At 42.4% G+C, this 20,918-nt stretch overlaps 1 protein-coding gene across 7 annotated transcripts in view; it reads right to left on the bottom strand.

Moving 5' to 3' along the window:
* Positions 1–20,918, bottom strand: part of Macf1 (microtubule actin crosslinking factor 1) — a 389,588-nt gene that overhangs the window by 75,148 nt on the left and 293,522 nt on the right. The gene's annotated exons all lie outside the window — the stretch shown is intronic.

The following is a 20,918-nucleotide window of genomic DNA, read 5'->3' as shown; positions in this document are numbered from 1 at the left end:
AGGGAGCGCGCGGCGCGGACAGCCAGGGAGGAGGGCGGGGGCGGGGCCGGACAGGACCACAGCCGGGAGGGGAGGGGCAGCGGCGAGGATTGGAGGCCCAGGCGCCGAGGGCGGGGCTTCCGCGGGGCTCCTGGCACCACCCGCTCGCCTCTCCCGCTTGCTCCCACCGCGCCCAGGGGCTGGAGGGGAGGCCCCGCCCGCAAAGACGGAGCCTAGAGGAGCCGCACCGCGCTAGGCTCGGCCTCGCTGCGCAAATCCCCTGACAAAGGAAGGGCCCGCCCCCTCGCGCCAGCGCGGCCCCCTCCCGCCCCCACTCGGTTCCCAACCGCCGGGATCCGAGCCCAGCCCAAGGGCGAACGAACCCAGAAGGGGCGCCCCCGCCTCCCTGCAGCCAGCCGATTCTGGCGAGGGCCACTCGGGACCCCATCTGTCGACAGAGGCATACCGGCTGGGGCGGGCCGCCTGCTTTGCTCCAGGTCTCTGGCCAAAGGCTGTCCCTCTCCAATGTCACCTTTAACGCGCCCCTAGCCGACCAAAGAACACTTCAGAGGTAAACCCAGTCTTTTCCAGGAGTCCCAAGGAAATCAGTTAGGCTCAGAAACCAAGTTATTGGATAAACTCCAGTCACAGTTTACCTTCTCCCGATTCCAAAGTATTGAGCCTCAGCCCCATTACGCCACTTGGACTTTTCTGTCTACAGGCTTCATTGGTGTTAGTGGCGAGTGTCTGTGGGGACAGTGGGGACTTCAGCAGCAACGCCCCATGCCCAACACTAGAACTTCTTTACTGCAGCTCACATCCTAGGAAACCTGAGTCTCCTTGGAGCTAGATGAAAAGCATGGGTCTGTATTTCAAGTCTCGAAAAAGAAAATACTAATGTATTCCACAATCCTGCAACATTGCCTTTTGTCTTTCAGAGAAGCTATCTAGTTACCTTGTCGCAAACAAAAAGTACAAAGGGCAACGCAGAAGACAGTCTGCCACAGGCAGCTGCATCACCTGCATCTCTGAATGCTGCAATACTCTGCACCCTTCGTGATAGTCCCTTTGACAGTATGAAGGAAAAAAAAGTCTGTTTAAACGACCGAATTCCTGTTGAACTATGTGATCAATACAGATGGCAAAACTTCTGGAAGTTATTTCAACCCTTCACACAAATAATAAATGAAGACAGTAGTTACAGTGTAGAGATCTGGCATGAGACCTTTGAGCTAAGCGTTAGGTACCCTTCTTGGGGAACCAGAAGATCTTTGGCAAGTCTATGATCAGAATCAAGCAACTAAAAGATAACTTTGCCTAAAATGTTTTATAATTCCATTTCTCACTTCAAAAGAGGCTGATCAATTCTAAATTCTACTCAAGTACAAAAGAATTACCATCTGTAAGCTGAAAGGAGTGTGGGGAACAGTCTAGATTGTGTTTCTATAGCTTTTTCTAGTTGTAATATTCTTTACCTAGATTCTTTACCTCCTGGTCCAATACTGCAAGACACTATAAACCCTGTCCTATGAACACATAGTAGAGAATCAAGAATACTTAGAGCAAATTCCAGAGACATGATCAACATGAAGTGTCTGAGGAACTGGCAGGTGGGAGGATGGAAATATTCTGAATTTCCTTAAGCTGGCACAGAGAGGACAGATTTCAACCCATCAGTTTTCTCACAGTTACTCAAAACAGGAGGTGTCCCTCCTGACCTTGGAAGAATATGAGCAGAAATTCAAGCAATCACTTGGCAAAGATCAGAGGAAACATATTCACAAATCTTGCACTTTGTTCAGAATGAGTTTTAAAATCCTTCTACCTCTGATACATTGAGATCTGGGTAAGGACTGATCAGTTTACAGACCCAATAATTTACAGTTCAGGGAAATCCAGGGTTTGTTTTTTTTCTTTTTGGTCTTTTTGAGACAGGGTCTCCCTGTAGCCCCAGCTGGCCTGGAACTCACTATGTAGACCAGGCTGGCCTTGAATTCACAGAGATCTGCCTGCCTCTGCCTCTGCCACCACACCTGACCCAGAATCCAGTTTTTAATTTAATTTTCTTTACATCATTCCATACAACTGGAAAAACTCAAGAGAGGACAAGATCAATTTCACTAGCAAGTACTCCTGGCCAAATACATTCACCAAGTGTTCAGATATTGTAACGGACTATTTAGCATGCCAGGGCCCCTCTGGTTGGAAGAATCTGAGGAATTCTAGCTCTGGACTTAAGGGTGGGTGGTTATTCTATTATAAAGAATCTTTATGTGGACTCACAACCTTCACAGCCAGAAATTCCTTTGCCATCTCCTCACCAAGTAAGGTGCCAATCAAGCCAAGCTTTCCTAAGTAACCCTCCCCATACCTATCTACCATATCCTACTCCTCATCAAGTCACATAGATAAATAAATGAAGCATTCCAACCACTAAGGTTCAGATTCAAATTACCACTTTTAGTCACACTCTCTTCAATTAAAGTGTTAGGAAAATACTACAGAGAAAATTTCCAAAAAATTTAAACACAATCTATAGAAAAGATTACATTTAGTCAACCAATCCCCCCACCCCTCAAAAGCAAAAACAAGAGCAACCCCAAAAAACAAACAACAACAACAACAACAACAAAACATCATTAACCCTTAGGAATGCTGCCTAAGTACTTTTGCTCCTTTTAAACATTAGTGTGTGTTTACAAAGTCGGGAAGAAGCACAAGGTCCCTTTCCTCTGTCATATTTTGTATCTATTCTTGAGTTTCTCTTTAGTTTTGGTATTTGGAATTCTGCCAATAGCCATCTCAGTGACTGAAATAAATACCTGATACAGCTTTCACCCTCTTGTTGCCCTGATAGCTATAACAGAAAGAAGACTCTGTGCATTTCACATGTCCTGTGTAAACATGGTAAGGCAGAAGCAGAGCGCTCCAGGCTCCAGAGTCTCTCTTTAGATGCTTTTCCCACCCCTGAAACCACAAATATATGTGTTCCAGCCACATTTCAAATTAGTTTCCAGTTAGTTGTTGATTACAGAGCTCAAAGAATACTCATTTTGAAATTCCTATGAACAGAATTTGGTGTCAGATTTTCCTCAGTGAATCTAGAACAATCTTGACCCTTCCAGTTCCTTCCTGCTGTCTTCCTAATTAAAGGCAGCTGGGTGGAGTCCCCTCACACCCTAACACCAATCCCTTTCCAACTTTTAGACTTGGCTTGTTGTTGCCTTTGTCTGCTTATGATATGAACTGCCAAACTACTAGGACAACCTAGAGACCCTCACATCTTCTCTCCAGACAGTAAAATGCCTTTTTATCTACTCTGACAATGGACAGGACACAGGAAACCAGTTGGATCTTGCTCATTTTAAATCCACAAAATGCCTGTCATCTTAGCGTATCTAGATTTTACAAGAATTATTTAGAGGCAAGCGGAAACTCCACAGTATTAAGTCTGTACCTGTTGGGCATCAGTAACTACCATGTTTGGTGCTCTTATTATAATAAAGATGACTCAGAGTGGCACAAAGCCCAACATAGTATGGTGTAAAATTAGTTTTAAATGGGAAACTAAGGGCTTTGAAGCTATTTAAACTTGTGTATTCTTGAAATCCCAAGACAATTTTCCACACTTTGCAGGAACTCCCATGACCCTTGTAAGTCCTTTGCAGTTTATAGACATTTCAAAAGGCAATGTAGTAATTCCTCTTTTAGATTAAAGGTTACCATGACAGTAATGATAAAAGCACAGAGGTTTAGCAGGTTAGAAAACACCTAACAGCAGGGGGGGGGGGGACAGGAAGGCAAGAGAAATCAGAGAAGGCTTCATAGAAGGAGCATTAGGAAATTTAATTAACTGCTTTTTATTTATTTATAGATAGGGTCTCATGTCGCCCAGGCTTGCCTAGCTAGCTACATAGCCAAGGATGACTTTCACCTGCTGATCCTCCTGCCTTCACTTCCTCAGAGTGCTGGGCTTAAACATATACATCAGCACACTTGGTTTATGTGTTGCTTGGGATTGAACCCAAGGCCTTATGAATGCTAGGTAAGTGTTCTCCCAACTGAGCTACATTCTCAGCCTATCTCGCAGGGATTCAGATATACAGAAATGTTGAAGGCAAGTATTTCTAAGTAAAGAGCTAGAGGCAGAAAAATATTTTCTTTGTCTTCTTGAGACAGGGCTTTGCCATGTAATCCTGGGCTAGCCTCTGTCTCATGACAATCTTGCCTCATCCTCTCAAGTACAGAGATCATAGGTATGTTCCACCATGCCTAGTGAAAACAAAGTTTCCAAAGAAAGAAATTCTAATTCAGCATGGCTTAAACAGGGGCTGTGTGAAAGGAAAATGACAGAGTGGTGAGTAGCTCAAGGCCAGGACATCAAGCCTCTGAATGCCAAGCCAAGGAACTTAAACTTTATTCAGAAAAGTACCACTACATGAAGATTTAATTAATTTGTAAATTGGGTGAGGTGTCTCATGTAATCCCAACTCTCAAGAAACTGAGACAGGATTGAGATGAAATTGCAGGGGGCTGGAGAGATGGCTCAGCAGTTAAGAGCACTGATTGCTCTTGCAGAGGACCTGGGTTCGATTCCCAGCACCCACATGGCAGCTATGAATCGTCCTTAACTCCAGTTACAGGGGAATCCGAAGCCCTCTTCTGACCTCCGTGGCATTGCACAACACGGGTGCACTCATATAACATGCAGGCAATACACTCATACACATAAATTTAAAAAAGTTTGCAGCTCTGATGGGCTACAGAGTGAGACCCTGTCTTAAAAAAAGTTAACTTGTGTGTATGTGTGTGTGATGTGTCATTGAGAGCTTCCTAAGTATCTTTAACTTTTGAACTTCGAGGTGGTAAATATACTTGTCTAAAATAACAAAACTAGTAAAAATGAGGTAAGAGAGTGAAAAAAAGCTAAAGCAGATTGGACTTCATAACTAGATAGAAAGTAAAGGTTAGAGGGAAAACTAAAGATAATGCTATTACTCTGGCTTACTAAGGGCATAGTAGAACTTATGAAACAGCAGAGAAGAAAAAAAATTTCTTGGTCTATTTTTTTTTCTTTTTGAGACAGGGTCTCCCTGAAGCCCAGGCTGGCCTGGAACTCACTATGTAGACCAGGCTGGCCGTGAACTCACAGAGATCCACCTGCCTCTGCCTCCCAAAGAAAATATTTTAATTCATTCAATTGAGAGCATTCAAAGACTACTTGTGTGGGGCTGTCTAGAAGGAGCCCTCATCTAAGAGATTCCAGTATGGGATAGAGATATAGGTTTGGAAACTTTCCCCCAAGGAGTATCTGAATATCTCAGGCTGGCTAGATGTAGAGAGAAGCAGACAGTACTTCAGGAGCCACACATTTATGGGGTAAGAAGACAAATCCAAAAGGAATGCAGAAGACCATCCAGTGATGAGATGGGGAGAGGATGTTAAGAAAGTAAGCAGGTGCTATGCAGAGCAGCATACAAGAGTGCTATAAACCCAGCACTCAGGAGAGTGAGGCTGCAGGATCAAGAATTTGAGGCAGCCTCAAACCAAGGTTTCTCTTATTTGGTGAGTGGTATGTACAGTTTGTGTGGGTGTGTGCATGTAGGCATGCATATACATGTGTATCTGGAGACCAGAAGTCAATGTTGGTTGTCTTCTTCTATTGCTCTCTGCCTTAGTTTTGAGACAGGGTCTCTCACTGAATCTGGAACTCATTCATTAGGCTAGACTGTGTGGCTAATTCATGAGCTCTAGGGATTCACCTGTCTCTGTATCCTCCCCCGGCCCCAGGGCTGGAGTTATAGGTGCATGCCACTCTTTCTTTTTTTTCGTGGGCACTGACTAAGCCATCTCTCCATCCCCTAAAACCAAGTTTTTACAAAAGAGGACAATGAGTTAGACAAGGTCATTAGATTTGTCAAGGTAGAAGTCAGCAAATAATTCTAAAGAAACAGTTCTAGCAGTGCTGGGTGCAGGGTCAGACAACAGAATGTTAAGGGTAACCAATGGTGAGGAACCAGCGGTCCTCCTCAAGCTTCTGTTCCTTTGGCTCCCAGGGCTCAGTGTCACTAAGGTGCTACTTTTCTAGGAAGTCCTTCTTTGTCTCTTGGGCTCTCTCTTCTGTACTAGTGAGGTTGTATTGTTTTAAGTATTGCTGAGCATTGAAGAAGAACATTAAATATACTCCACTAAAATCCTACCCTAAAGTTGTACTTTTAATTATTTTTATTTGTTCAATAAACATTTATTGGGGCTGGGCATGGTAGTGCATACCTTTAATCTCAGCACTCAGAGACAGAAGCAGGCAAATCTGAGATTGAGGCCAGCCTGATCTACTGATCTACATAATGAGTTCTAGGTCCCTACTTCCAGCTAGGGAAACAGGGAGACTCTGTCTCAAAAAAAAAAAAAAAGAAAAACAACAACAAGCAACCAAATCAAAACAAACAAACAAATCAACCAAACGATTATTAGGATCTATTATGTGCACCAAACTATGTTAGGAACTGAGAGGGATGAGTAAGACATGATCAGGAGTCTGTATTATAGTAGTGGAGATAGACATTCACTTTAATTCCACTCTAATTGAATAATTTCTAAAATCAAAGCAAACAGTGCTATGCATTGGGTCAAGGGAGCCTGACTTGGCCTGAAAGTTCAGGAGAGGCATTCTTGAGAACATGATTATGTGAGCTTTCCCCTGGGACTGAGTAGCCTTTTAATATATTTTCAATTTTTATTTGTTTCTATTTATGTGCATAAAAAATGCTTTACCTGTATGTAAGTGAACCATGTGTGTACCATGCCCACAGAGGCCAGAAGAGGGTATTGGATCTTGTGGAACCAAACCTGGGACCTCTGGAAGAGCAGCCAGTGCTCTTGACAGCTAAGCCATCTCTCCAGCCTGGAGAGTGGTCTTTTAGTTTCAAGGTGACCTGAAAATCAAGTTGCTTGGCTCTTTTTTTTTAAAGAGATCACTGGTTTGAGTCACTAAGGAGTCTTATTGTAGGGGTCTCTCTCTCTCTCAAATATGAGAAAAGGAAGAATAAATAATAGAGATTTTTGAAAAATCATTTTTCGTGTGTGTGTGTGTGTGTGTGTGTGTGTGTATGTGCGCATGTGCGTGTGCTGCATGGATTAAACAGAGGGCCTTGTGCATGTTAGACAAGAATGCTACCACTGAGGTACATTAGTTCCTAATCAAGTAATTATAATCACTGACCACAAACAACTTAATGTTTGAGGTTAAAGAATTAGACCAAGTTAGGGTAGGAAAGATGGCTCAGCAGTTAAGAGTACTGGCTGCTCTTGTAGAGAGGACCTGGAGTTTGGTTCCCAGTACCCATATGGTGGCTAAAAACCATCTAAAACGTTTCTAGGGGATCTGCCACCCTCTTCTGACCTCCATAGGTATTTCACGCATACGGTGCACAAACATGCACGCATGCAAAACACTCAGACACATAAAAATAATTTAGGGGCTGGAGAGATGGCTCAGCAGTTGAGAGCACTGATTGCTCTTTCAGAGGACCTGGGTTCGATTCCCAGCACCCACATGGTGGCTACGAACCGTCCTTAACTCCAGTTCCAGGGGAATCCAATGCCCTCCTCTGACCTCTGTGGCACTGCACATCACGGGTGCACTCACATACATGCAGGCGATACACTCATACACATAAAATAAAAATAAATAAGCCGGGTGTGGTGGCGCATGCCTTTAATCCCAGCACTTGGGAGGCAGAGGCAGGCAGATCTCTGTGAATTCAAGGCCAGCCTGGTCTACATAGTGAGTTCCAGGACATCTGGGGCTACAAGGAGACCCTGTCTCAAAAAAGACAAAAAAACAAATAAATAAAAATAAATTAAAAAAAATTAATTGAGACCAAGGGGCCAGTGAGATGGATCAGTAGGTAAAGGCACTTGCCACCAAGCCTGATATCCTAAGAACTAACATGGTGGACAGAATCAACTTCTGCAGGTTGTTCTCTCACCTCTACATGTGCATCACAGTATGTGTGATCATGTGCGTGTGCACACAGTTTCTCTCTCTCTCTCTCTCTCTAATGTTAAAAAATAATCAGACCAAAAATAGCTCATCTTTTGGGAATTCACTATAAAATGACAGAAATCTAAATAGTTCACTAGAATGGATACCATGAATTCAAGTGGGAGAAACCTACATTCGATTTCCTTTAATTATTTTCTTCTTCCTTTGGATCATATACGCACAAGTGACCACATGGCATGGTGGCTCACACCTTTAATCCCAGCACTCAGAGGCAGAGGCAGGTGGATCTCTGTGAGTTCAAGGCCAGCCTGGTCTACATAGTGAGTTCCAGGACAGCTGGGGCTATAGGGAGACAATGTCTCAAAAAGACAAAAAAACCAAAACAAAACTCGTATTTGTTGAAACCATATATAGTTAAAGGCTTTCTATAAAGCATCTTGGTCTGGGATGAGAGTGACAGAAAAATGAATTATATCTGTGTTTTTAATCTTCCTGCCTCTGAAACAAAGCTGATGTTTTTTCCCTTTATACCTTGATGTTTTAATTAAAGACTGATTAATATTAAGTAGTGTCTCTCTTAAAGATGCTGACTTAGTAGTTGCCACTATAAGTCAAAGCTAAAGCTAATTAGGCCAAAGACTCTGAGATTATTAAAAATGATCTGATGAGCAACTGAATGGCTAGAGAAGTCACGAGCTGGTAATGTATTCCGGCTAATGATTTGAAAATAATATTGATTTATAGAGCATAAAAGCTAAGTCCAAAATGGCATCAGAAAATGTTGCTGTGGGCTTCTGCATAAATAAATTAATATAAATAAACAACATGGATATGTAGTTATGTGTATTAAGAGGGCTGGAGAGATGGCTTTGTAGTTACGAGCACTGGCTGCTTTTATAGAGGACCTAGGCTTGATTCCCAGCACCCACATGGGGGCTAACAACTGTTTGTAACTCCAGTTCTAGGGGATCCAACACCCTCTTCTGACTGCTGCAGGCACTGTATGACACAGGTGCACCTACCTACATGTAGGCATAAACTCATACACATAGAATAAATAAATAAATATTTAAAAAAAATTTTTTTTTTGGTCTTTTTGAGACAGGGTCTCCCTGTAGCCCCTGCTGTCCTGGAACTCACTATGTAGACCAGGATGGCCTCGAACTCACAAAGATCTGCCTGCCTCTGCCTCCCAAAGGCTGGGATTAAAGGTGTGCGCCACCACACCCAGCCAAATAAATATTTTCTAAAAAAAGTTGTATTAAGGAATCATGACCTAAACCCGCTTATGTATTGCTACCCTATGGCCAGAAACAAGCCCTACATTTAATTCCCACAAAAATTACTCAGGAAGGCTATTTTATCAACTAGTTTCATTGGTACCATAAACTAATTTTTCTTTACTTTCATACTTTTTTTTTTTTGGTCTTTTTGAGACAGGGTCTCCTGTAGTGGGGCTAGCTTGGAATTCACTATGTAGACCAGGCTGGCCTTGAGCTCAGAGATGTGCCTGCCTCTGCCTCCTGAGTGCTGGGATTAAAGACATGCCCACTGTGTACAGCACTTTCTACTCTTTTAAGAAAAAAAAAAGGGGGGGAGGACTGGAGAGATGGCTCAGCAGTTAAGAACACTGAATGTTCTTGCAGAAGACCTGGGTTCGAATTCCAGCACCCACATGGCAGGTAACAACTGTCTGTAATGCCAGTTCCAGGGGATCCAATGCCCTCTTCTGACTTCCGTGGCCATTGTAGGACATGGGTACACTTACACACATGCAGGCAATACACACATATACATAAAAAAATAAAAACAAAAATGTGCCAGTAAAAAGCCCCTTTCCTACTCTGTCCCACATTACTTAAAAAAAAAAAAAAGATAATCTAGTGTTGGGCTTTAAATCAAAGCTACAGAATGATCATTCCTAGACACAAATAGACACAAAGAATACTGACTGCTCCTTTTTTTTGTCTTTTTGAGACAGGGTCTCCTTGTAGCCCCAGTTGTCCTGGAACTCACTATGTAGACCAGGCTGGCCTCAAACTCACAGAGATCCACCTGCCTCTGCCTCCCAAGTGCTGGGATTAAAGGCGTGCGCCACCACGCCCAACCTTTTTTTTTTTTTTTTTTAAATCAGCAGGTATCTCAGGCTAGCCTCGAACCCAGCTAGCTATGATGGCCCTGATCCTCCTGCCTATACCTCCCAAGTGTTGGTATTACAGGCGTGTGTCATCATGCCCCATTTATGCAGTACTGGAAATTTTCATCCATACTAGGCAACTAACTACACTAAATTCCTAGTCTCAGAATAACTTATTAAAAAGACTTCACAATATTCTCCTTTGCATGGTGGCTCATGACTGTACTTCTAGCACTTAGGCAGGAAGACTGCTGTGAGTTCAAGGCCAGCCTGCACTACTTAGTGAGTAGGGGGCCAACCTGGGCTACATAGCAAGAGCCTGTCTCAAAAAAAGAGGGAGGAGGGCTGGCAAGATGACTCAGCAGTAAAGGCATTTGCTGCCAAGTCTGATGACCTGAGTTTGATCTTCCAGAGAGAAAGGACTTTTGTAAGTTGCCCTCTGACCATCACATACACACTGTGGCACATGTACACCCAGATATACATACACATAAAACCTATGTTATTTATAAAAGAGAAAAACATTTTTCACAACAGTCAAGTTTGTATTTCTGGATAAACTTATTAGACAAAGACTATTTCTTTTTTTAAAAAATATTTTTATTTTATGTGTATGAATGTATTGCCCGCATGTATGTGAGTGCACCTGTGTCGTGCAACGCCCACAGAGGTCAAAAGAAGGCTTTGGATTACCCTGGAACTGGAGTTACGGGTGGTTGTTAGCTACCATGTGAGCACTGGGAATCAAACCCAGGTCCTCTGCAAGAACAGTCAGTGCTCTTAACTGCTGGGTCATCTCTTCAGCCCCAGAATATTTCCTTTAATCTTAACGTAATGCTTTTTGTATACAAAACTTCACTTAATTTCATTTAATTCTTTTTTTTTTTTTTTTGGTCTTTTTGAGACAGGGTCTCTCTGTAGCCCCAGCTGTCCTGGAACTTACTATGTAGACCAGGCTGGCCTTGAACTTACAGAGATCCACCTGCTTCTGCCTTCCAAGTGCTGGGATTAAAGGCATGTGCCACCAAGCCCAGCTAATTTCATTTAATTCTTAACAAAACTTTTTTTTTTCTTGAGACAGGGTCTTATTATGAGGCTGGCCTTGAACTCAGAGATCTGCCTCCCAAGTGCTGGGATTAAAGGCGTGCACTATCATGCCCACCTCCCCAAACTCTAAACTTATGATTTGTTGCTCACATTTTATCTCCAAAGTAATTTTCTTTGAAGGCTGTTCAGTTTGTAAATGGCAAAAGCTAAGCTGAAAGTTGCCTTGAACTTGGAGTCTCCACTTACATACACACATATTTCTGACTTAAACTTGGATACTTTAGTGATTCTTGTTGTTTTTTCACTACACCGGAATAAATGAAGTATGAAGACTCTTGTTAATTGGACAATCAATTGTATGAATGACAATAGCTATAAACTTACCCAAGAATCTTTCAGACCCCACCTCCAACCCCTTGATGGAGTCTCATGATGTTTCCTGGCTGCCTGGAGCTGGCGGTGGACTCACAGAGACCCTCTGCCTCCCAAGTGCTGGGGTTAAAGGTATGTGCTGTCATACCTGGTCAAATCTGGCTTTCTTGAAGTGTATATGAACGATTTCTTTATTCTTTTTGCTGCTAATACTGAAATGAAGTTGTGTGTTCTTAACACATGCTAGCCAGCAGAGAAAAAAGGGAGCCTAGAGAGACGATGAAGAGTAAGGAAACCAGGCTAAGGCTCTAAGGATATAAACTCAAGACTTGCAGAATAGATGAGAATCTCACTATGTAGCCAAGCTGGCTGCTCACAATTCTCTTGCCTCAGCTTCCTGAGTACTGGGATTATAGGTAAGTGCTACCATGCCCAGCTCCCAGCTACCATTTTGAATCTTAGCACGCACATGGCTTATGAGAAATAAAGAACATTCATCTAATTAGTCAAATATTCACTTATCTTCAACTGTATGCAAGTTAGTATTTATCTACTCTGCAGGACACAAAAATAGGCTAAAAGGATGGAAAAAACATAATCAGGAAGCACCTAAATTAAGCAATAAGGGCCAAATGAATTATATGTATCAAGTGATTTGTGATTTAAGAGATCAGGTGGAGGGGCTGGAGAGATAGCTCAGCAGTTAAGGACACTGGTTGTTCTTGCAGAAAACCCGGGTTCGAATCCCAGCACCCACATGGCAACTAACAACTGTCCGTAACTCCAGTTCGGATTCGGGATCCGACAGCCTCTTCTGTCCTGTGCAGGCATTGCACGACACGAGTGCACTTACTTACATGCAGGCAATACACTCATATACATAAAATAAAAATAATAAATAAAATATATATTAAAAAAAGATCAGGTGGAACAAGCTGGGGAGGATGAAGATCTTTGTAATAAAATGGGACTTGAGCTATGCCTTCCACTGTGGATAGAAATGGTTCAAGTTTATCAGGTATGACTTGGGAAATGACTAGAGTGGAGGACTATATAGGAAACAAGATAGGAATGACAATGGGGATCAAATATGTCGTCCAAGACTGAAGAAAAAGACTGGCACAGAAGCTGATTAGTTCTGAAGGACGCCAGCACTTAATCAGATCACATGGCTTCTGCATTGATTTAGACAGAAGGATAAGCACTACAGAAAGAGTGAGGACAGACAGATTTGGATATCTACCTCAGAAACCCAAGTCTTAGAAGATTACATGATAATTTATGTCTTTTTTTCCATAGGAACTATGAGCGTACCATGGCTGTCCAATCACACCAGCTCTGTCTTCATAACAGAGGATCCTTTGTTCCAAATAGCAAGGCTCAAAAGAGACAGCAATAAAAATCACACAGATCGGTACTTCCAGCTGGTGCAGGAGCTGATGCCATTCCACAACACACCCTACAGGAAGTAGCTTGAGATGCACAGCTGATTGACTTCCACAACTGTGGCACCTTGTGGCAGGGTGGGGTGGGGACTGGTCAAGCAATGGAGAAAATTCTTCAGCCAATGAGTCAAGTCAGTTCACAAAGATCCTTACTTCAACTAATCTGTAGAAGTCACTCCTGGAAGCAACCCTATTTCTTAACCATAGAAAAAAGATAAAAGAAAAAAGATAAGGAAAGCCACAGAAACCTCTTTAGGCTTTGTTTCCAAACTACTTCATCAACTAACTCTTAGATGGCATGGAATCTGAAGGAAGGCAAAACAAACAAAAACCAAATCCTCTACCTTTCTAGAAATGACTTGAGCAATTTTTTTTGTTGTTGTAAGGGACTGTCCTATGTATTTTAGGATATTAAGCAGCAATCACTAGATAGCTTTAACAGTCTCTCGTTTTTTTTTGGAGGGGGGTCTTTTTTGGAATAGGGTCCCCCTGTAGTGGAGCTGGCTTGGAACTCACTATGTAGACCAGGCTGGCCTTGAACTCACAGAAGATCCGCCTGCCTCTGCCTTCCAAGTGCTGAGATTAAAGGCATGCACCACCACACCCAGCCCAAACATCAGTATATCCTTTGGTTTGTGTGGATGTTTGTGAGTGCTTGGTGTTTGTTTGTGAGTATGTGTGTAGTGATGTGCTCAAGGGTCTCCCTGTAGCTCCAGCTGTCCTGGAACTCACTATGTAGATCAGGCCGGCCTGGAACTCACAGAGATCTGCCTGCCTCTACCTCCCTAGTGCTGGGACTAAAAGGCGTCTGCCACCACGCCCGGCCTAAAGTCTCCATTTTTTAAATCAGCAAGCTGAGATTTTAAATGTCTGATTGATTTACAGAAGGGTTATGAGAGATCATTTAGACTCTTGGTGCTGATACCACTACACTATTACCACTGCAATTCTTTGTGCCTATTTCCTGTTGTTGGAGACTAAGACCCCAATACCTACCCAAGTACTGGCACAGTGCAAGGGTTCAGTTCAGATGGACTAAAAAGAGTAAGGAGTCCCTTCCTCTAATCTTCAAGAAGGATTTATTCTTATCCTTGGGTGGCCTGAAGCTCTAATAGATCCACCTTTGAAATAGCAGTACTGGTGGCAGGAAAATAGCTTGTGAAAGCCTAGGGAATGTGTCCCATTAATCTCGTACAGTGAATGCCAGAAACTCATTTGAAAAGCACTTGGTTGTGTCAAAGCCTTAAGGAAGGTGGGAGGAAGTATATTCTCCCCATAGCTAGGTTTTCCAGCTAGCACAGCCAAGAGCTGGGAAGTACCCATTTGGCAGGAGGAATTCTTTTTGGGCTGTGATGCCTTGGGGCAGTGACCCAACTAGATCTTTTGTGGGATTCACTTTTTTCTGGTAAAGTAGTAAACTGTAACAATTGGACCTTCAGAACTACTCCTTGCATATCCAAAGGGTCATGGCTTAGTGTGCATGCACTGGTCAGCTAGCTTCAAAGTGTTAGGATACATGTTTGTAACTAGGTCTTCCGAAGTTGCTTAGGCTAGCCTTGAACTCCTGGCCTCAAGGAACCCTTCTACCTCAGCTTCCTTAGCTAGCCAGGACTATAGGCACATACAAGGCCAGCCTGGTCTACATAGTGAGTTCCAGGATAGTTGGGGCTACAGGAAGACCCTGTCTCAAAAAGACCGAAGGAAAAAAAAAAAAAGTGAAATCTATCAACACTTTCTGACAACATTCCAGTTTACATTTACTGAGGCACAGGCCTCAGATTCTGTAAGTGATGCTTATGTTCCAAATACTAAGTGGCAATACTTTTAAAAGAGCTAGAAAGTTCAACAGAAAGCAAACTTAAAATGCTTCAGAGATTCCTTTGCCTTCTCCCCATCCAGTTGGTGATGGGGGTGGAGAGGATTATTATAGAGCATTGGAATTCTTTGGGCGTGGGGGGAGGATGGTCATGTAAGGGTTATAAATACCAGCAGCCAAACTCTGGGTTGGCTGCACAGAACAACTGACATACTGTAGTCTCCCTTTAAAGGCACAGACAAGGAAGCTTCCTGAAATATTTCCACAAAGGAAGTTCTTTTTCTCTTTGGAAATGCATCATCAGCCAAACACCTGCATCAACAACTGAACACAAATTTCATGTGCCAGGCAAAGTGACTAGATTTTAAACCAGACATATTAGCACCAGCAAAAACAAAAGATCCAGAGCTGTCCTAAACAAAGGGTGACTTAGAGGCAGTTGTTGCTAATATACATAGTCATAATCAGATTATAAGCAGGCTGCCTGCTATACAAATATTTAACTTAATCAACTAGTACCCATTCCACCTGTGGCAATGTTCTCTCAGGGCAGAAGTTCTCAGGAGGGTATTTCTGCCTTCTAGGGAGCATCTGGCAACATCAGGAGACACTTTAGGTTGTCACAACTGGGAAGTTACTATTGCTAGTGCATTTAGGTAAGAGATGCTGCTAAACATCCTCCAATGAGCCTCTTCACAACAACAACAACAAAAAAAAACAACCCAGCACAAAACGTTAACAGAGCTGAAGGTACGAAGTCCCATTTTAGGGTATTTTCCTCCTCCAACTCTAGTTGCTATTGGAATAACTGTGTTTAAAGAAGAAAGAAAAACAAATGAAATAAAAAACTCAAGACAGGCCAAAGTTCAGCACTAGGCAAGGGTGGGACAAAGAGGACAGAGTCTGCCTACTGATCTTGGCTGCTTTAAAGTTGGGGATATTTCCCTGCAGAGTTGGGGTATCACTGTAGGGCTGAGGCCAGCCTGATCTACATAGAGAGTCCCCAGCCAACTGGGGCTACAGAAAAAAAAAGCTGGGGATGTCTAAACTTAAACTTCCAGTGACAGACAAGTCTTCCTAAGTTTCTCTTCTTTCCCAAGGCAGGCAGATAATGCTGACCTCATTTGCTTTATCCTCTAGGAACTCATTCTCAGGCAGGTGTACTAACTGGCAAAACCTTAGATGGGATGATAATGCCTTTGTAATAATTTGAAAGGAATGAGCAAGTATCTCTGTGCAAATTGGCAGTCTTTCAGCACCACGATGTACTGTCTTCAGAGGTTTTCATATGTGCTCAGAAGAGGCTACTTAAACTTGTTTAACATGAGGTTCAAAACAAACAAACAAAAAAGTGCCTGTGACTAAAGAATTTTCTTATTCTGGTTTCATAGACGGCTAGGGCTCTGTCAGACAGAAGCTGCAAGTGTCACTGATCTGAGCTCAACTTGAATTAGGAGAAATGCTAAAAGTTTGCTGCCGCACCTACATCCCACCAGCCAGTCTCAAAGACAAGAAAGGAAAAGTCTTAGGGCTAGGAATGCAGCTCATTTGGTAGAGTACTTGCTAAACATACACAAAACACTGGTTTGATCCCTGGCACAGCATAAAACTTGGTCCAGAAGCCTGTAATCCCAGTGCATGAAGTAGAGGCAGGAGGATCAGAAGTTCAAGACTAGCTTGTCTTAGAAACAAAAACAAAAAAAGACTGGCTGGCATGGATGCATCAAAGGCAGCATTAAATGACATGAACCAATTTTAATAAACCTACCAGGAGGTTTTTTTTTTTTTTTTTTTTTTTTTTTTTTTGGTCATTTTGAGACGGTCTCCCTATAGCTCCAGCTGGCCTGGAACTCACAGACCTGGCTGGCCCTGAACTAGAGATCCGCCTGCCTGGCCTCCCCAGTGCTTAGGACTAAAGGTGTGCGTTACCACACCAGGCAAGAGGTTTCTATTTTCATCAGTGTTCCTAAGTTTAAAAAAGTTTGCCTGAAGCCGGGCATGGTGACACATGCCTTTAGTCCCAGCACTCGGGAGGCAGAGGCAGGTGGATCTCCATGAGTTCAAGGCCAGCCTGGTCTACATAGTGAGTTCCAGGACAGCTGGGGCTACAGGGAGAGCCTCTCTCAAAAGACAGAAAAAAAAGTTTGCCTGAATCCCAGAGAAGAAACCTAAATAGTTGTGCTGGATAGTTTTAGTTGTCAACTTGACACACCTGGGTAGAGGGAGCCTCAAGTGGGGAACTGCCTCCATTGGACTAGCCTGTGACCATGTATGTGGGGCATTTTCTTGATTGTTGAGTGATGTGGGAAGGCCCAGCCCACTGTGGGTGGTGCCACCCCTGGGTAAGTGGTCCTGTATTATATAAGAAAGCAGATTGAGCACGGGGCCAGGGGAGCAAGCCAGTAAGCAGCATTCCTCTATGGCCTGTGCTTCAGCTCCTGCCTCCAGGTTCGTGCCCTGAGTTCCTACCTTGGGCTCCCTGATGAATTGGGACCCAAGAGATGTAAGCCAAATCAACCCTTTCTTCCCCAAGTTGGTATTGGTCAGAGTATTTTGTCACAGCAAAGGAGAAACTAGAACAGTAATCAAAAGTGCCGTGCAGGTTTCTAGATACTGCTCATCATTGTCATGTTCAAACAACTACATCCTTTCTTGCTGGAGGTCAACATGGTTATGTGGGGGAGAGCAAGGATGCAAAGGAGAGACAGAGCTAAGACTCAGAATAATTTCAATTCCTGACAAAATCTACAGACAATTTCAAAATGTAGAAAGCCTCTTGTTGCCATCAGAGTTAACGGGTTTCCTAGTTTCTACCCTTCCCATGAAGGTCACACTAGAGGAATTCTTTGGCTTGAATGATATAAAGGTCCCTTCTTTTTTATTAATCTTCTGTTACATTCCTTTTCCTAAATAATCACAGACTCTCTTATTCAGGAAAGCGGGCTTTCCTGAAGATACCAACTACAGTCTTTTCCTTACAGTTTTCTGAAAACATGTTCAACAGTCATTATGATTTCTGGAAAGGCTTCTTCCGTTCTACTTCCAACAGAAAGGGACAGAAAGGGGCCCCAGTAAATGCTCTAATGCAGCAAGGCTGAGGACTTTTAGTTTTTCCATGTTTATGGAAATAATTTTCCCTATAAACTAACAGAAGCTCCAATGAATTTATCACTCCTATGCATAGTCCCAAGTAACCCTGGAGATTCTCCACAGATCTGACTAATCTGTCTATTGCAACTATTTCCTTTGGCGTTAGCCAGGTCAAACGTTGAGCCTATGTGCTTCTGCCTCACAGATTTCTGTCTTCTTTCAGATTCTGTGTTAAGGTGTGAGCCTATTTAAAAAAAAAAAAAAAGGTGCTGAGAAAACTAAAGCTAATGATATCTTTTAATATTTACTTTCATTTGTTCTCCTTTTTCTGGTGTGTGTGTGGTGGGAAGGTGGTGTTTGTTTTTGAGACAGGGTCTCCCTGTAACCCCAGCTGGCCTGGAGCTTGCTATGTAGACCAAGGTGGCCTTGATCTCACAAAGATCCACCTGCCTCGGTCTCCCAAATTCTGGGATTAAAGACTTGTGTGACCATGCCCAGCTTCTTCTAGGTTATTTTTTTTTTAATTTTTTTTTTTTTGGCCTTTCTGAAACAGGGTCGCCCTAAAGCTCCAGCTGTCCTGGAACTCACTATGTAGACCAGGCTGGCCTTCAACTCAGAGATCCACCTGCTTCTGCCTCCCAAGTGCTGGGACTACAGGCATGCGCCACCACATCTGGTTGTTTTTTTCTTATATAAAATAATCTTAATCTGAAAACTAAATCATACTTTAGGAATCTGGTCTGCTGCTGGTGTAAATAAAGATTAGGTAAGGGCTATACTACAATATATTAATCCAAGAACTCAACCCTCACTTCCAGCATGAAAATGACTCAGTCCTCAAAACGGGTCCAAAAAGACTTTTATGCAGCATTTGGGGGCTGGGCAACTAACACAAACTTTTCCTCTCTCATTGTTTTCACTTCCCATGAGCTGAGCCAAGAGTGTGCTCCTCCCCTTTTGACCAAAGTCTTTTGCTGGGAAGAGGCAAAAATTTGCTAAGCTTTTGACTTCCCTATGAGGAAAGATAATGGAACAGGGTTTCTGATTTGCACCACCACCTTGGGGTTGGGGTATAGGTGTTGTTGTTGACCATTTTATAGTAGTATCTATTATTGACTTAAGGATGGGTCATTACAGAGCACTTCAGCACCCTCCTCCATCCATCTAGGCTTGCTCTCTCAACAACACCCCCTTACAGACAAACACTCTGCTGGGTCCATCCTTTATAACTGTAGTACTCAGTGGTAGGAAGCTTATTCTTATTAAACAATGAAACTAGTTGGCTCTAACAGCTATGCAGCTACTGAACTCCAAGAACTATGAAGTAACATGCTAGACATAAAGTGTAGTCATGCCCAGTATTTAAGTCTTCTAGTTACATCAAAATTCAGAATGTCTTTATAAATCAAAGGAAAAGGACTTATCAAATCCAAACACTATTTATTTATGCCTGCCTACAGGCAGCACCTAAAATTTTTATTTTTTTATTTTTTATTTTTATTTTTTTTAATTTATCATTTTTATTTTATGTGTATGAGTGTATTGCCTGCATGTATGTGAGTGCACCTGTGTCATGCAATGCCGCGGAGGTCAGAAGAGGGTTTTGGATTCCCCTGGAACTGGAGTTAAGGACGGTTTGTAGCCGCCATGTGGGTGTTGGGAATCGAACCCAGTTCCTCTGCAAGAGCAGTCAGTGCTCTTAACTGCTGAGCCATCTCTCCAGCCCCCAAATTTTTATTTTTTTAAAATTTTAGAATATGTTTTCTAAAGAGAGGCAATTTTTAACACACCTTTTCCAGAAATAATTTGAACTACCAGCATTTTTTGATATTTAAGTTTGTATTTAATGTTTTGTTTTTGAGGAAGGGGCTTGCTTATGGAGCCTAAGCTGGGCTTGAACTCATGATCTCCCAACCTCAGTCTCCCAAGTGCTATAATTACAGGCATGTGCTACAATGCCTGACTAGTACATATTTTTTCATGGGCCTGTTTACTTCATTTTCTAGCTCACTGAAGATTAGACTGCTACAGGCAGACCCAGCAACAGCAGTAAAAAGTGACAGCAGAAATACACTTGGTATCCTTCTGAGATTGGTCCAGGACCCCCAAAGATACCAAAGTCCACACATTCTCCAGTCCACTCTAAAAATATGACCCAGTGTTTGCACCTTCCCACATACTTTAAATCACCTCTGGGTTACTTATAATACCTAATATAGTGTTATGCTGTATTGCTTTTAAATTTGTACTCTTTTTTTTCAATCGCTATACTGCTGTTTTACTCCCCTCCTCAAAATATTTTTAATCTGGGCTGGGTGTGGTGGCACATGCCTTTAGTCCCAGCACTCTGGAGGCAGAGGCAGGCAGATCTCTGTGAGTTCAAGGCCAGCCTGGTTTACACAGTGAGTTCCAGGCCAGCTGGGGCTATAGGGAGACCCTGTCTCAAAAAGACCAAAAAAAAAAAAAAAAAAAAAAAAAAAAAAAAAAAAAAATCAATCTGTAGTTGGTTCAACCCAATATATCCAGAAGACAAAATGTAATACTTGATATCATGGGAGTAAGGAAAATAGCCCCAGAGATTACTTTCCTACTATATTTAGTTACTCCAACCAGTACAACATTATAGGTATAGCACAATAATTTAGGAACATTTACTATAAAGTAGCCCCAAGTATCTCTTGTATCTTGAAAATATCACCATAAAAGAGAACAGTATATTCTTTCTAACGTTAATCTGATGTCCTTAAGGAAAAAAAAAAATGTATGTACAATACACTGTTAAGAAAATGAAGCAATCTGGAGTTAGAGCTCAGTCATAGAATACATGCCCTAGGTTCAATCTCCAGTATATACACACATGCATTAAAAAATAATTTAATTCCTGCACAAACTAGAATCTGGTTAGATAAAGCTATTTTGGAGCCAACAGAGATAAGCTTTAGTTTTCTTTTAGTTTTCTGATGAGGTGGGTAATTTAAAAAAAAAATATTTTATTATTTTTATTTTATGTGTATGAGTTTATTG

Source organism: Nannospalax galili, unplaced genomic scaffold, assembly GCF_000622305.1.
Source record: "Nannospalax galili isolate Female #2095 unplaced genomic scaffold, S.galili_v1.0 scaffold944, whole genome shotgun sequence".
NCBI classification, from domain to species: Eukaryota; Metazoa; Chordata; class Mammalia; order Rodentia; family Spalacidae; genus Nannospalax; species Nannospalax galili.
Note: the sequence above shows the minus strand (reverse complement) of the source record. Positions and strands in the feature narration are given on the sequence as shown.